A 13,208-nucleotide genomic window follows, 5' to 3' on the forward strand; every position below is an offset into this window, starting at 1 on the left:
CTTGGCCTGCCCAGTCGTGCTCAGCGTGTTACTGTAATTGGTGCTCACATATTTCACCAAGTCTAAGGTGGCCATAGTTTTTCATGTTTTAACAATCCTAAGGATGAGACGTGTGTTAGCGTCAATGGCATCATAAAAGGATCAGTGACAGCCTTTTCCTTTTATGGCGGTAAAACTGGAAGCGTCTTAGATTCAATGAATTCAGCATGAGACCTTCTCCTGCACAGGATGTTGAGATGTCTGAATCGTGGATTTAAGCCCTGAAGAGTATGTGCATGTGTAAGTTTGTGTGTGGGCGTGCCTGTCTCACTCCTTCCTCTTCTCCCGGCCCCACTCTCCTTGAGAACATCCTCAAGACATCCATGAAGCTCCAAACCCATTTAACGAGATGCCCTTTGGGTGTTGCCACTGGTGGTCCCACAGACATCTCAAATTTCATAAGCTTGAACACGTTACCTCTTCTGAAACCCTGCCTCTCTTTCTCTACTCTAAACTGGACTAATGGGCTGCTCTACAGAAACATCTTCCATAAGAATTCAAGGGAATGGGCTGGGCCATAACACAGGAGGAAAAGCAGCCCTTGCCTTGAGACCCGAGGACACTGCATTTTCCTCAACCACCACTGCCCTATCCTGCAGAGTATATGTGTCTCCCTCAAGGTCATTAAGCCTGAAGAACTTTTTTGTAGTGGACACTTTTGTTCCCTCTCTAACATCACCTGCTCTCTCCCCTCCTACTGGAATTTGCAGATTCAAAAGCAAATAAATGGTAATGATTTAAGTCAGTTCGAATTAGGTTTCCTGTTATTTCAACCCAAAGCATCCAACACCACTGTTCATCTTTGTGTCCCTATTAATAGCCTTGAGGGTGTGCAATATATTCTTGTGGATGAAGAAAAAAATGAAAGAAAATCAGGAAGAAAGGAAGGGAGGAGGGAAGGGGGAAGGGAGGGAAAGAGAAAGAAAATTTACAAATCAACAGAGAATAAAAATTGCAGAAAAATAAAAGCTTGTTGATATGAGCTAACAGATGTTAGCTCGTATCACCTTTCACCCTCCTCCACTTGGGGAGACACGCAGGTGTGACTGTGCTTTGACCTGTTTACAGGGAACTCTGAGAAAGAATGAAGAGAAAATAAATTAGAATTAAATATCATCCACTCTGAATTCAGAGGAAAATAACCCATAAAGACCACGGGCCCAAATCTTATTCCATCTATCACTACTTTTTGCTTTATTTGTATTCTGTCTTCATATCTAAATCAGAAACTTATTTTGCAAGGAGAAAGTCTCTATCATTGGCATAACTGAGTTCATGCAATGTCCAAAAGGACCTACACCAAGAAAGGGCTGCAAAATGCATTAGATGAGGATGACAATCTAATCAATGTTTCTCCCTTCTGTTAGTGTGTAAAAACAATGGGCCTTTAGCTAAAGTGAGAAAATATAACTGCATTTCTAATGAAATACACAACGGATCAAATAAACACGAAATGTAAGTATAGAAAATAGATACCTATGATGCTAATTTTAAATATGTTTAAATTCAAATCAGGAGGTCTTATTAGATAAGTGGGGTTGCTGGAATCCACTTCTAAGACTGGCCATTTCACACGTGCATGAAATGGTAGGAGTTGAGGAAGTTGAGGATTTCCTGCTACGCCTTCAGTTCAGAAACTCTCCTCTCTGTCCCATAAAACAGTAAACCAACCACATCCTTTCTGAGAGCTAAGGGGCTACGACTGGCACGCCTAAACACAGCAATCTCAAAGAGAGTAAAATAAAAATGGTCACGGTTTATGAATCATTAACTCCTTCTTAGAGACTAGTTTGTTTGATGGTTTCTGCCCTCACAATTGGGAAGAAGACAGCAAGGGCCTTAGATGCCAGGCCAAGTGCCTCACTCAGGAGGAGGTGAGATTTGGGAACCGGAGCATCACTTGGAGAGCAGGCCCAGGTGAAATGCTGGTGGGGCCCACGGGGAAGGGGGAAGGGACGGGGCAGCTGGACAGCTACCAAGCTGCAGAATGAAGGCAAAGGCACCCTCAGCATAAACGATAAGGGAATGGAAAGGGAGGGGATTGGAAAGAAACATCACATGCTTAACTAGCCCTATTCACCAGCAACTCCCAAAGCCTGCCTGGTGGCCAAAAGGAGCATTCCCTCTGGAGACCATCCCTCAAGACCTAGCTTAGGACCTGGCTCAGCCCAGCGATGCTGAGAGGGTATAGAGGAAGACAACCAGGTAAATCCAGAGTAAAGGCAGACAGACCCAGACCCAAACAGGAGCCCTATGTAAATAACTTCTAATTTTCCTGCTTTTCCTTCTTATCTCTTTCCCCACGCATCTTCCCTTGGTACTTCTCTTCCATGTTATTTCCCTTCTTAGAAATGACCACTAATCACAAACTTTATAAAAAGTTTTAAATAAAAGATAAATGCTGTAAGATGTCCCAAACCTCCGGTTACGTGTCAGTGTATTTGTTACAGCATTGCTGCTATCTTGCTTTAAAACTGTAAGCACCATGTAGCTGGAGACCATCTCTGTGGAATGGATGTTGTAGAGGGTCCACATGGCTGTACAGGAGCTCACTGGACATTTCATGGTTTGTTCCATATATATTTGTTACAAGGCATGTGACTTCTCATCGTAGACTGTCCTTTCTTTTTTAAAGAAAACCAAATTTGAGAATCCAAGCAGTATATCTGGGATGAAATTATGATGCTGTGAGTACACTCTCCTGATCCTTCTGGCTTTTAGAAGCAAAGATAAGATTCTAATTCAATTAAATAAGGTAAATCCTTGACTCTTGGACTTTGAGGTAAGAGGATACCTGATATATAATGACCCAGGTTAAGGCCTATGAAAGAGGCAGAAACTGAAACCTGCAGAAGAGAAACTTGCTTAAATGCACATGACACAAACAGTCAACCAGTTTTAAGAGCTGTCTTTGGTCACTGAGAAGCAGTGGACTCTAGTGGGAATGAGCACAGGCTGTGGAGCCAGAGTGATGAAATTCAAATCCAGGCTCTGCCAGTGACTCACTGGGGACCCTGGGACAGGCTGAGCCTCCCTGTGCCTCAACTAGCTCATCTGTGAAATGGGGCTACAGATGGCACTTGATCCGTTGAGGCGTCCTGAGGACTAAATGGCTCAGTACCATGAAAAGTACATAGGCAAATGCTTACTTATTGTACTAATAAACGTTAGCTTTTTACTAGCATCTATTTCTGTAGTATTAGTATTTTATTATGATTTTTATCATCATCAGGTCACCATTTCATGAAGGCTTTGAGGCCTCTGGTGAGTAGGCCCGGAAGTGACTCAGTCCAAAAAAAGGACAAGCACTTCCTGTAGGACACGACACTGTACACCATGCTGTCTGAAGGGTGCACATCTGATGCGAAAATGATAGAGCCCAATCTTTGCTTAGATGTCAGCTTCCTGGTCAGCTGTGTGGCAAACCCAGTCTGACCCCCCCAGTGCCAGCTGACCACACACACCATTTCCCCACATCTCCCACTTCCCTACTGTGTCTCCATTTACGTCACTTATGTTGCTCGGTCCACACCCTCCTCTCTGGTTCAGGTCCTCAACCTCAAAGCACATCCAGGTGCCACTTTCATGTAAATTACACATGAAATCTAAAGTGCAGGCTCTTGTTCCCACCAGTAAGCTGAGTGCCTGCATCAAAATCTTTGGAAAGCAGGTCCAGAAATCTGCCCTCCAAGGGTTTCTGTTACACATACCAGAATCGGAAGCACTCTCAATTTATCTGGGCACTCACCTCATGCCTCCTACTTGACTATTAATTGCTTTACTCACTCACGACACCTACTTTGATTCCTTTCACCGCAATTCTATGCACACAGTAGGTTTTCAATGACTATTAATTTACTAAATGTTTGCTGACAAGCCAAAGCCACCTTAGGATCTCATCACGTTAGGCAGGGGAAGACGGGCAAGATAAGCCATCGTTTCTGCTGCAAAATCAGACACAGCGTCTGATACTCTGAACAGCTCCAACAAGCGTCCTAATGGTATGCAGTGGATTGTACAGTTAAATAACTCCACTCCAAAAAAAAAAAAAAAAAGAAAGTGGCAGCAGTAGAGGAGAATGCACAAAGACCCAGCTGCCTGCAACATGAATAGCCTGGCGGGGCCATCCCACCAGAACCCACGGAGAATACAGATCAGAGGGAAACGGGAAATCTGAGAACAGCCAGGGCCTCGACCTCGCCAACCATAATCCATTTTCTACTCCCCTTTCCTTTGCTTCCCCTCGCCTCTGTCCCTCCCCAAACCTAAAGTTATTCAGCACAACTTGAGAGCTGTAAGGCAAAAAGAACCGGCACTGTGTGGAAACGAAGGGTCCCGATGCTGGCTCTGCAGCTGGGCCCCGGCTACATTGTGCTCATTATTCCTGGCAGGCCTGGGCCCAGGAGGGAGATCCTTCTGCAGCTGGCATTTGGTGAGCTAAATTACTCGCAAGAATCAGAGAGGAAACACTGCACTTTGTTCCTGGGGATGATCTGGGAAAAAAAAAAAAAAAAAAAAAATGGCAGAGGCCTGAAGATTTTAAACAGAAATTTCAAGGCTCAAAAATCTACCTTTGTTTTGTTGTTTTGAAACCAAGGAATATGACTCTGAACACAAAGGTGACATTGTCCCTGAGAATGAAAGGCTGTAACTCCAGGACGTTTGCAATTAAAATGTAAATATGTAAAGTGGATTATTGTACGCAATTTCAAGGATGATACCTTAGAGGTTTTCTTCCTTGAAACAAAATCAAAAAGCTGGAAAGTACCTCAGGAAGTGTTGGCCCAGATCCCTGACTCCAGGATTATCATTATCTACACCTGGAATCTCCTCTTCAAGCTTTCTAGGGCTGAAGAGGTCATAAATTTTTGTAGCCCAGTGGAAGTGGTTTTCACGTTGAACACAGAAGTTCTTCCCTGTATCCAGCTGAAATCATTGCTGATTTCCCTTTGTCTAAGTAGCCCCACAGACTGATGCCAGGGCAACCCTCACTCTCTTTGGCATGCTCTTCTGAATTCCTTCTATTTCTTTTTCAGCATCCCTCTCGAAGTAAAATAAATAAACCTGACCTAAAGCAGTACACGGGAAAAAATAAGTCCGGGAATCTTGAACCCTATATTCCTTGTCAGAAATATTATAGCTTTTATTCTCCTAGCAAATATTTCTCTCTCTCTCTCTCTCTCTCTCTCTCTCTCTCTCTCACACACACACTCTCACACACACACACACACACACACACACACACACACGTATCTCTTTTGTATCTGGATTGCATTGCTAGGTCTTTTTATTTTGTAATTGCATTTTCCCTCACATTTAAACATGCTCTCTAGACTTTATCAAACTTCTCCTTATACTGGTCCCTAATTGACTTCATGTTGCTTTTGAGGGACCATTCTTCCCAACAGGAACAGAATTCAAAATGACTTTAGGAAATCTCTAAAGGAAATATAAGCCAATTTGATTCCTTATCACTTTCAACTTTAATGAGTAGTTTTGTAATTCCTTTATATCACCAGTTCACCAAAAGCACTGCATACAATGGGACTGAATTCTGTGGGTCCACTCTCTCCCACTGAAGCAGAGCCACTGGCCACTTCTTTCTGGGAGCTGGAAGTTCACCTTAGCAGAATTACCATTTAAAAACACTTTTTCAAATGGAGCCATATAACTCACTTGCCTAAATCCCTCTGATACTTCTCCATAGTACTTAGAGCAAAATCTAAACTCCCTGCCATGACATCAAGGCTCCCTATAGCAGGACGCGCACCAGACTCCACTACAAACCATAACATTCTCACCTTCCCAGGTTCACTGGCCCATTGCTTTCCATCTAAAATGCACGAGACCATTAGCCCTCCTGATCCTTCTGCCTGACAGATTCTTCTCCAAATTCTTCACACACTGGCTTTCTCACCAGCCAATGTTTGTTCATCTGTGCTTATTCCTCCCTCTGCCTCCAACTAACAGTTAAGCCCCATAAAGATGCCCGGTGGGGTCTTGCTCTCAGTGCCTCCAGTGCTGGGCAGACACTGAGCACCCAGAGCATTGGTGGGATGAATGGACGTGTGTGAGGTTTTGTGCACACACTCAAGATTGCTGCAGGCTCCAATCTGACCACAGGTAAGAACTGGGGAGGGGAGGGAATACTGCAGCAGGAAAGATCAATGGATCTTTGCTTCCCTAACCTGGAGAGCAATAAGGAAAGGAGCATAGCTACAGGTTATAAAAGAAATCCACAAGCAAACATGCATTTTCCTGCCCGTTAATTTAATTTCACTACTCAAAACAAATTTCTGATGACAAAATATGCATAAGACATATTTTCTTTGTTACCTCTAAACCGATGACTATATTCATCAACATGTGCAAAAAAAAATACTGTGAGAAAGAAGCCGAAAGCTTACCAAGATTATGCATTACATTCCTGGTTTTCTTTCCATGTCAGCATTATGGCTTACATAAATGAGAAACGTTTTTTAAACGTATTCTGAGGCATGAATATTGGCATAAATTTTGAGAGCTGAAGAAAAACAAAAATGTCAAAATTACCCCCAAAGGATTTGGAAGTACAACCATTGAGAAACTTGTTTTGTTTTTTGATCTTTAAGATATATTTTATTCAGACTGCAACTACAAAGGGAGGAATTATCATGAAGGACAGGACTTTTCTTGTCAGGCGCAAAGTTTCATAGGGCTACAGAAAATATGGTGAGAGTTGAGAGCGATGAGCTCTTTGTGGTGAAGCTCTCCAGGGAGCAGGAGACCAGCCAGCTACTCGGAAGCCTGCTGATCAGGGTTCTGAAGACCCTTGGGCATCACAGGGGTTGAAGAAAGGATGCACGCAGGGAGATGAGAAAATGGAGGCCAAGGGAGTGAGTTATCTGTCCAAGGTGACACAAAGTACAATCGGCTGAGTCAGGATTTGATCCCAGAGCCTGTGTTCTTCATCACTATGCTGAATTTCTTCCGATAAGGCTCTTGTTAACACAGACTACGTGGGATACATACAGGAGCATATTGCTGGCAATTAACACGGATCTGCTGGACTGTCAGATAAAACAGACCTTCAAATGGTGGAAGAGTAAGACGCGGAGATTACCTTCCTCCCCACAAATACATTAAAAATACATCTACATGTGGAACAACTCCCACAGAACACCTACTGAATGCTGGCAGAAGACCTCAGACTTCCCAAAAGAGGAGGGGTGAAAACCAAAGCTGAACCCCAGGAGCTGTGCGAACAAAGAAGAGAAAGGGAAATTTCTCCATGTGGCATCAAGGAGCAGGGATTAAACCCCCAGAGTCAACTTGAGGTACCCTGCATCTGTGGAATACCTGAATAGACAACAAATCAACCCAAAATTGAGGCAGTGGACTTTGGGAGCCACTGTAGACTTGAGGATCCCTGTCGGCAACTGACTTGTTTTCTGATTTTTATGTTTATCTTAGTATAGATTTTAGCACTTGTTATCATTGGTAGATTTGTTTATTGGTTTGGTTGCTCTCTGCTTTTTCTTGAATTACTTTCTTATTTTTTTATTTTAACTATTTTTTAATTTTTCAATTGGATTATTTTAATTTATTCTATTTTATATTATTTATTTATTATTTTTATTTTTTTTCTTTCTTTTTTTCTCCCTTTTCTTCTGAGCCATGTGGCTGACAAGGTCCTGGTGCTCTGGCTTGATGTCAGGCCTGAGCCTCTGAGGTGGGAGAGCCAAGTTCAGGACATTGGACCACCAGAGACCTCCCAGCCGCATGTAGTATCAATTGGCGAGAGCTCTCTCAGAGATCTCCATCTCAACGCTAAGACCCAGCTCCACTCAATGACCAGCAAGCTCCAGTGCTGGATACCCCATACCAAACAACTAGCAAGACAGGAACACAATCCCACCCATTAGCAGAGAGGCTGCCTACAATCATAGTAAGTTCACAGACACCTCAAAACACAACACCGAACATGCTGCTGCCCACCAGAAAGACAAAATCCATCCTCATGCACCAGAACACAGGCCCCATTTCCCTCCACCAGGAAGCCTACAAAGCCGAATGAACCAACCTTACCCACTGGGGGCAGACACCAAAAACAACAGGAACTACAAACCTGCAGCCTGCAAAAAGGAGACCCCAAACACAGTAAGTTAAGCAAAATGAAAAGACAGATAAATAAGCATCAGATGAAGAAGCAAAGTAAAAACCCACCAGACCAAAGGAATGAAAGGAAACAAGAAAAAGAATTCAGAGTAATGATAGTAAAGATGATCCAAAATCTTGGAAACAGAATGGAGAAAATACAAGAAACGTTTAAAAAGTACCTAGAAGAACTAAAGACCAAACAAACAACGATGAACAACACAATAGATGAAATTAAAAATTCTCTAGAAGGAATCAATAGCAGAATAACTGAGGCAGAAGAACAGATAAGTGACCTTGAAGATAAAATAGTGGAAATAACTACCACAGAGCAGAATAAAGAAAAAAATATGAAAAGAATTGAGGACAGGCTCAGAGACCTCTGAGACAACATTGAACGCACCAATATTCAAATTCTAGGGGTCACAGAAGAAGAAGAGAAAAAGAAAGGATCTGAGAAAATATTTGAAGAGATTATTGTTGAAAACTTCCCTAATATGAGAAAGGAAACAGTCAGTCAAGTCCAGGAAGCACAGAGTCCCATACAGGATAAACCCAAGGGGAAACATGCCAAGAGACATATTAATCACACTATCAAAAATTAAATACAAAGAAAAAATATTAAAAGCAGAATGGGAAAAGCAACAAATAACATACAAGGCAATCCCCATAAATTTAACAGCTGATCTTTCACCAGAAACTCTGCAAGCCAGAAGGGAGTGGCAGGACATACATAAAGTGATGAAAGGGAAAAACACACAATCAAGATTACTATATCCAGCAAGGATCTCATTCAGATACGACAGAGAAATTAAAATCTTTACGGACTAGGAAACCTAAGAGAATTCAGCACCACCAAATCAGCTTTACAGAAATGCTAAAGGAATTTCTCTAGGCACGAAACAAAAGAGAGGGACAAAACTACAATAACAAACCCCAAACAATTAAGAAAATGATAATAGGAACATACATATCGATAATTACCTTAAATGTAAATGGATCAAATGCTCCAACCAAAAGACACAGACTAGCTGAATGAATACAAAAACAAGACCCGTATATATGCTGTCTACAAGACAGCCACTTGAGACCTAGGGACACATACAGACTGAAAGTGAGGGGATGGAAAAAGATATTCCATACAAATGGAAATCAAAAGAAAGCTGGAGTAGCAACTCTAATATCAGACAAAATAGACTTTAAAATAAAGACTATTACAAGAGACAAAGAAGGACACTACAAAATGATCAAGGGATCAATCCAAGAAGAAGGTATAACAATTGCAAATATTTACGCACCCAACAAAGGAGCACCTCAACACATAAGGCAAATGCTAACAGCCAAAAAAAGCGATATCGACAGTAACACAATAGTAGTACAGGACGTTAACACCCCACTTTCACCAATGGATAGGTCATGCAGAATGAAAATAAATAAGGAAACACAAGCTTCAAATGATACATTAAACAAGATGGACTTAATTGATATTTATAGGACATTCCATCCAAAAACAACACAATGCAATTTCTTCTCAAGTGCTAATGGAACATTCTCCAGGAGAGATCACACCTTGGGTCACAAATCAAGCCTTGGTAAATTTAAGAAAATTGAAATTGCATCAAGTATTTTTTCTGACCAAAACACTATAAGACTAGATATCAATTACAGGAAAATAAACTGTAAAAAATACAAACAGATGGAGGCTGAACAATATATTACTAAATAACAAAGAGATCACTGAAGAAATCAAAGAGGAAATCAGAAAATACTTAAAAGAAAATGACAATGAAAACACGATGACCCAAAACCTATGGGATGCAGGAAAAGCAGTTCTAAAAGGGAAGTTTATAGCAGTACAATCCTACCTCAAGAGACCAGAAAAATCTCAAATAAACAACCTAATCTTACACCTAAAGCAATTAGAGAAAGAAGAACAAAAAATACCCAAAGTTAGCAGAGGGAAAGAAATCATAAAACTCAGATCAGAAGGAAATAAAAAAGAAATGAAGGACACAATAGCAAACATCAATAAAACCAAAAGCTGGTTCTTTGAGAAGATAAACAAAATTGATAAACCATTAGCCAAACTCAGCAAGAAAAAAGGGAAAAGACTCAAATCAACAGAATTAGAAATAAAAAAGGAGAAGTAACAAATGACACTGCAGAAATACAAAGAATCATGAGACATTACTAAAAGCAACTCTATGCCAATTAAATGGACAGCCTGGAAGAAATGGACAAATTCTTGGAAAAGCACAAACATCTGAGACTGAACCAGGAAGAAATAGAAAATAAAAACAGACCAATCAGAAGCACTGAAATTGAGAATGTGATTAAAAATCTTCCAACAAACAAAAGCCCAGGACCAGATGGCTTCACAGACAAATTCTATCAAACATTTAGAGAAGAGCTAAGACCTATCCTCCTCAAACTCTTCCAAAATATAGCAGACAGAGGAACACTCCCAAACTCATTCTACGAGACCACCATCACCCTGATAACAAAACCAGACGAAGATCTCACACAAAAAGAAAACTACAGACCAATAACACTGATGAACATAGATGCAAGATCCTCAAAAGAATACTAGCAAATAGATTCCAACAGCACATGAAAAGGATCATACACCATGATCAAGTGGGGTTTATCCCAGGAATGCAAGGATTCTTCAATATATGCAAATCAATCAATGTGATAAACCATGTTAAAAAACTGAAGGATAAAAGCCATATGATATACAGAAAAAGCTTTTGACAAAATTCAACACCCATTTATCATAAAAACTCTCCAGAAAGTAGACATAAAGGGAACTTACCTCAACGTAATAAAGGCCATATATGACAAACCACAGCCAACATTGTACTCAATGGTGAAAAACTGAAACCATTTCCACTAAAATCAGGAACAAGACAAGGATGCCCACCCTCACCACTATTATTCAACATAGTTCTGGAAGTTTTAGCCACAGAGAAGAAAAAGAAATAAAAGGAACCCAATTTGGAGAAGAAAAAGTAAAGCTGTCACTGTTTGCAGATGACATGATACTATACATAGAGAATCCTAAACATGCTATCAGAAAACTACTAGAGCTAATCAATAAATTTGGTAAAGTAGCAGGATACAAAATTAATGCACAGAAATCTCTGCATTCCTATACACTAATGATGAAAAATCTGAAAAAGAAATTAAGGAAATACTCCCAACAAAAAAATAAAATACCTAAGAATAAACCCACATAAGGAGACAAAAGACCTGTATGCAGAAAACAATAAGACACCGATGAAAGAAATTAAAGATGATACAAATAGATGGAGAGATATACCATGTTTTTGGATTAGAAGCATCAACATTGTGAAAATGACTATACTACCCAAAGCAATCTACAGATTCATGCAATCCCTGTCAAACTATCAATGGCATTTTTCACAGAACTAGAACAAAAAGTGTCACAATATGTATGGAACCACAAAAGACCCTGGATAGCCAAAGCAATCCTGAGAAAGAAAAACGGAGCTGGAGGAATCAGGCTCCCTGACTTCAGACTATGCTACAAAGCTACAGTAATCAAGACAGTACGGCACTGGCACAAAAGCAGAAATATAGATCAACGGAACAGGATAGAAAGCCCAGAGATAAACCCATGCACATATGTTCACCTTACATTTGATGAAGGAGGCAAAAATATACAGTTGAGAAAAGACAGCCTTTTCAATAAGTGGTGCTAGGAAAACTGGACACCTACGTGTTAAAGAATGAAATTAGAACACTCCCTAACACCGTACACAAAAATAAACTCAAAATGGATTAAAGACCTAAATGTTAGGCCAGACACTATAAAACTCTTAGAGGAAAACACAGGAAGAACAGTCTTTGACATAAATCACAGCAAGATCTTTTTTGACCCACCTCCTAGAAAAATGGAAATAAAAACAAAACTATACAAATGGGACCTAATGAAACCTAAATGTTTTTGCACAGCAAAGAAAACCATAAGCAAGACGAAAAGACAACCCTCAGAATGGGAGAAAATATTTGCAAATGAAGCAACTGACAAAGGATTAATCTCCAAAATATACAAGCAGCTCATGCAGCTCAATATCTAAAAAACAAACAACCCAATCCAAAAATGGGCAAAAGACCTAAATAGACATTTCTCCAAAGAAGATATACAGATCGCAAACAAACACATGAAAGGATGCTCAACATCACTAATCATTAGAGAAATGCAAATCAAAGCTACAATGCAGTATCCCCTCACACCAGTCAGAATGGCCATCATCAAAAAATCTACAAACAACAAATGCTGGAGAGGGTGTGGAGAAAAGGGAATCCTCTTGCACTGTTGGTGGGAATGTAAATTGATACAGCCAGTATGGAGTACAGTATGGAGGTTCCTTGAAAAACTAAAAATAGGACTACCATATGACCCAGCAATCCCACTCCTGGGCATATACCCTGAGAAAACCATAATTCAAAAAGAGTCATGTACCACAATGTTCATTGCAGCTCTATTTACAATAGGCAGGACATGGAAGAAACCTAAGTGTCCACTGACAGATGAATGGGTAAAGAACATGTGACATATATATACAGTGGAATATTACTCAGCCATAAAAGGAAATGAAATTGAGTTATTTGTAGTGAGGTGGATGGACCTAGAATCTGTCATACAGAGTGAGAAAGAGAAAAAGAAATACCATATGCAAACACATATATATGGAATCTAAAAAAAATAATGGTTCTGATGAATGATTCTGGAATAAAGACGCAGACGTAGAGAATGAATTTGAGTACACAGGGAGAGGAAAGGGTAAGCTGGGACGAAGTGAGAGAGTATCATGGACATAGATATACTACCAAATGTAAAATAGATAGCTAGTGGGAAGCAGCTGCATCCTATGGGGAGATCAGCTCGGTGCTCTGTGACCACCTAGAGGGGTTGTGTAGGGAGTGTGGGAAGGAGACGCAAGAGGGAGGCGATGTCGGTATATATGTATACATATAGCTGACTCACTTTGTTATGCACCAGAAAC

At 40.5% G+C, this 13,208-nt stretch overlaps 1 protein-coding gene across 2 annotated transcripts in view; it reads right to left on the reverse strand.

Moving 5' to 3' along the window:
- PID1 (phosphotyrosine interaction domain containing 1) overlaps nt 1-13,208 on the reverse strand; it is a 257,843-nt gene that overhangs the window by 128,662 nt on the left and 115,973 nt on the right. The window lies entirely within an intron of this gene.

Source organism: Leucopleurus acutus (genome assembly GCF_964270905.1).
Source record: "Leucopleurus acutus genome assembly, chromosome: 6".
NCBI classification, from domain to species: Eukaryota; Metazoa; Chordata; class Mammalia; order Artiodactyla; family Delphinidae; genus Leucopleurus; species Leucopleurus acutus.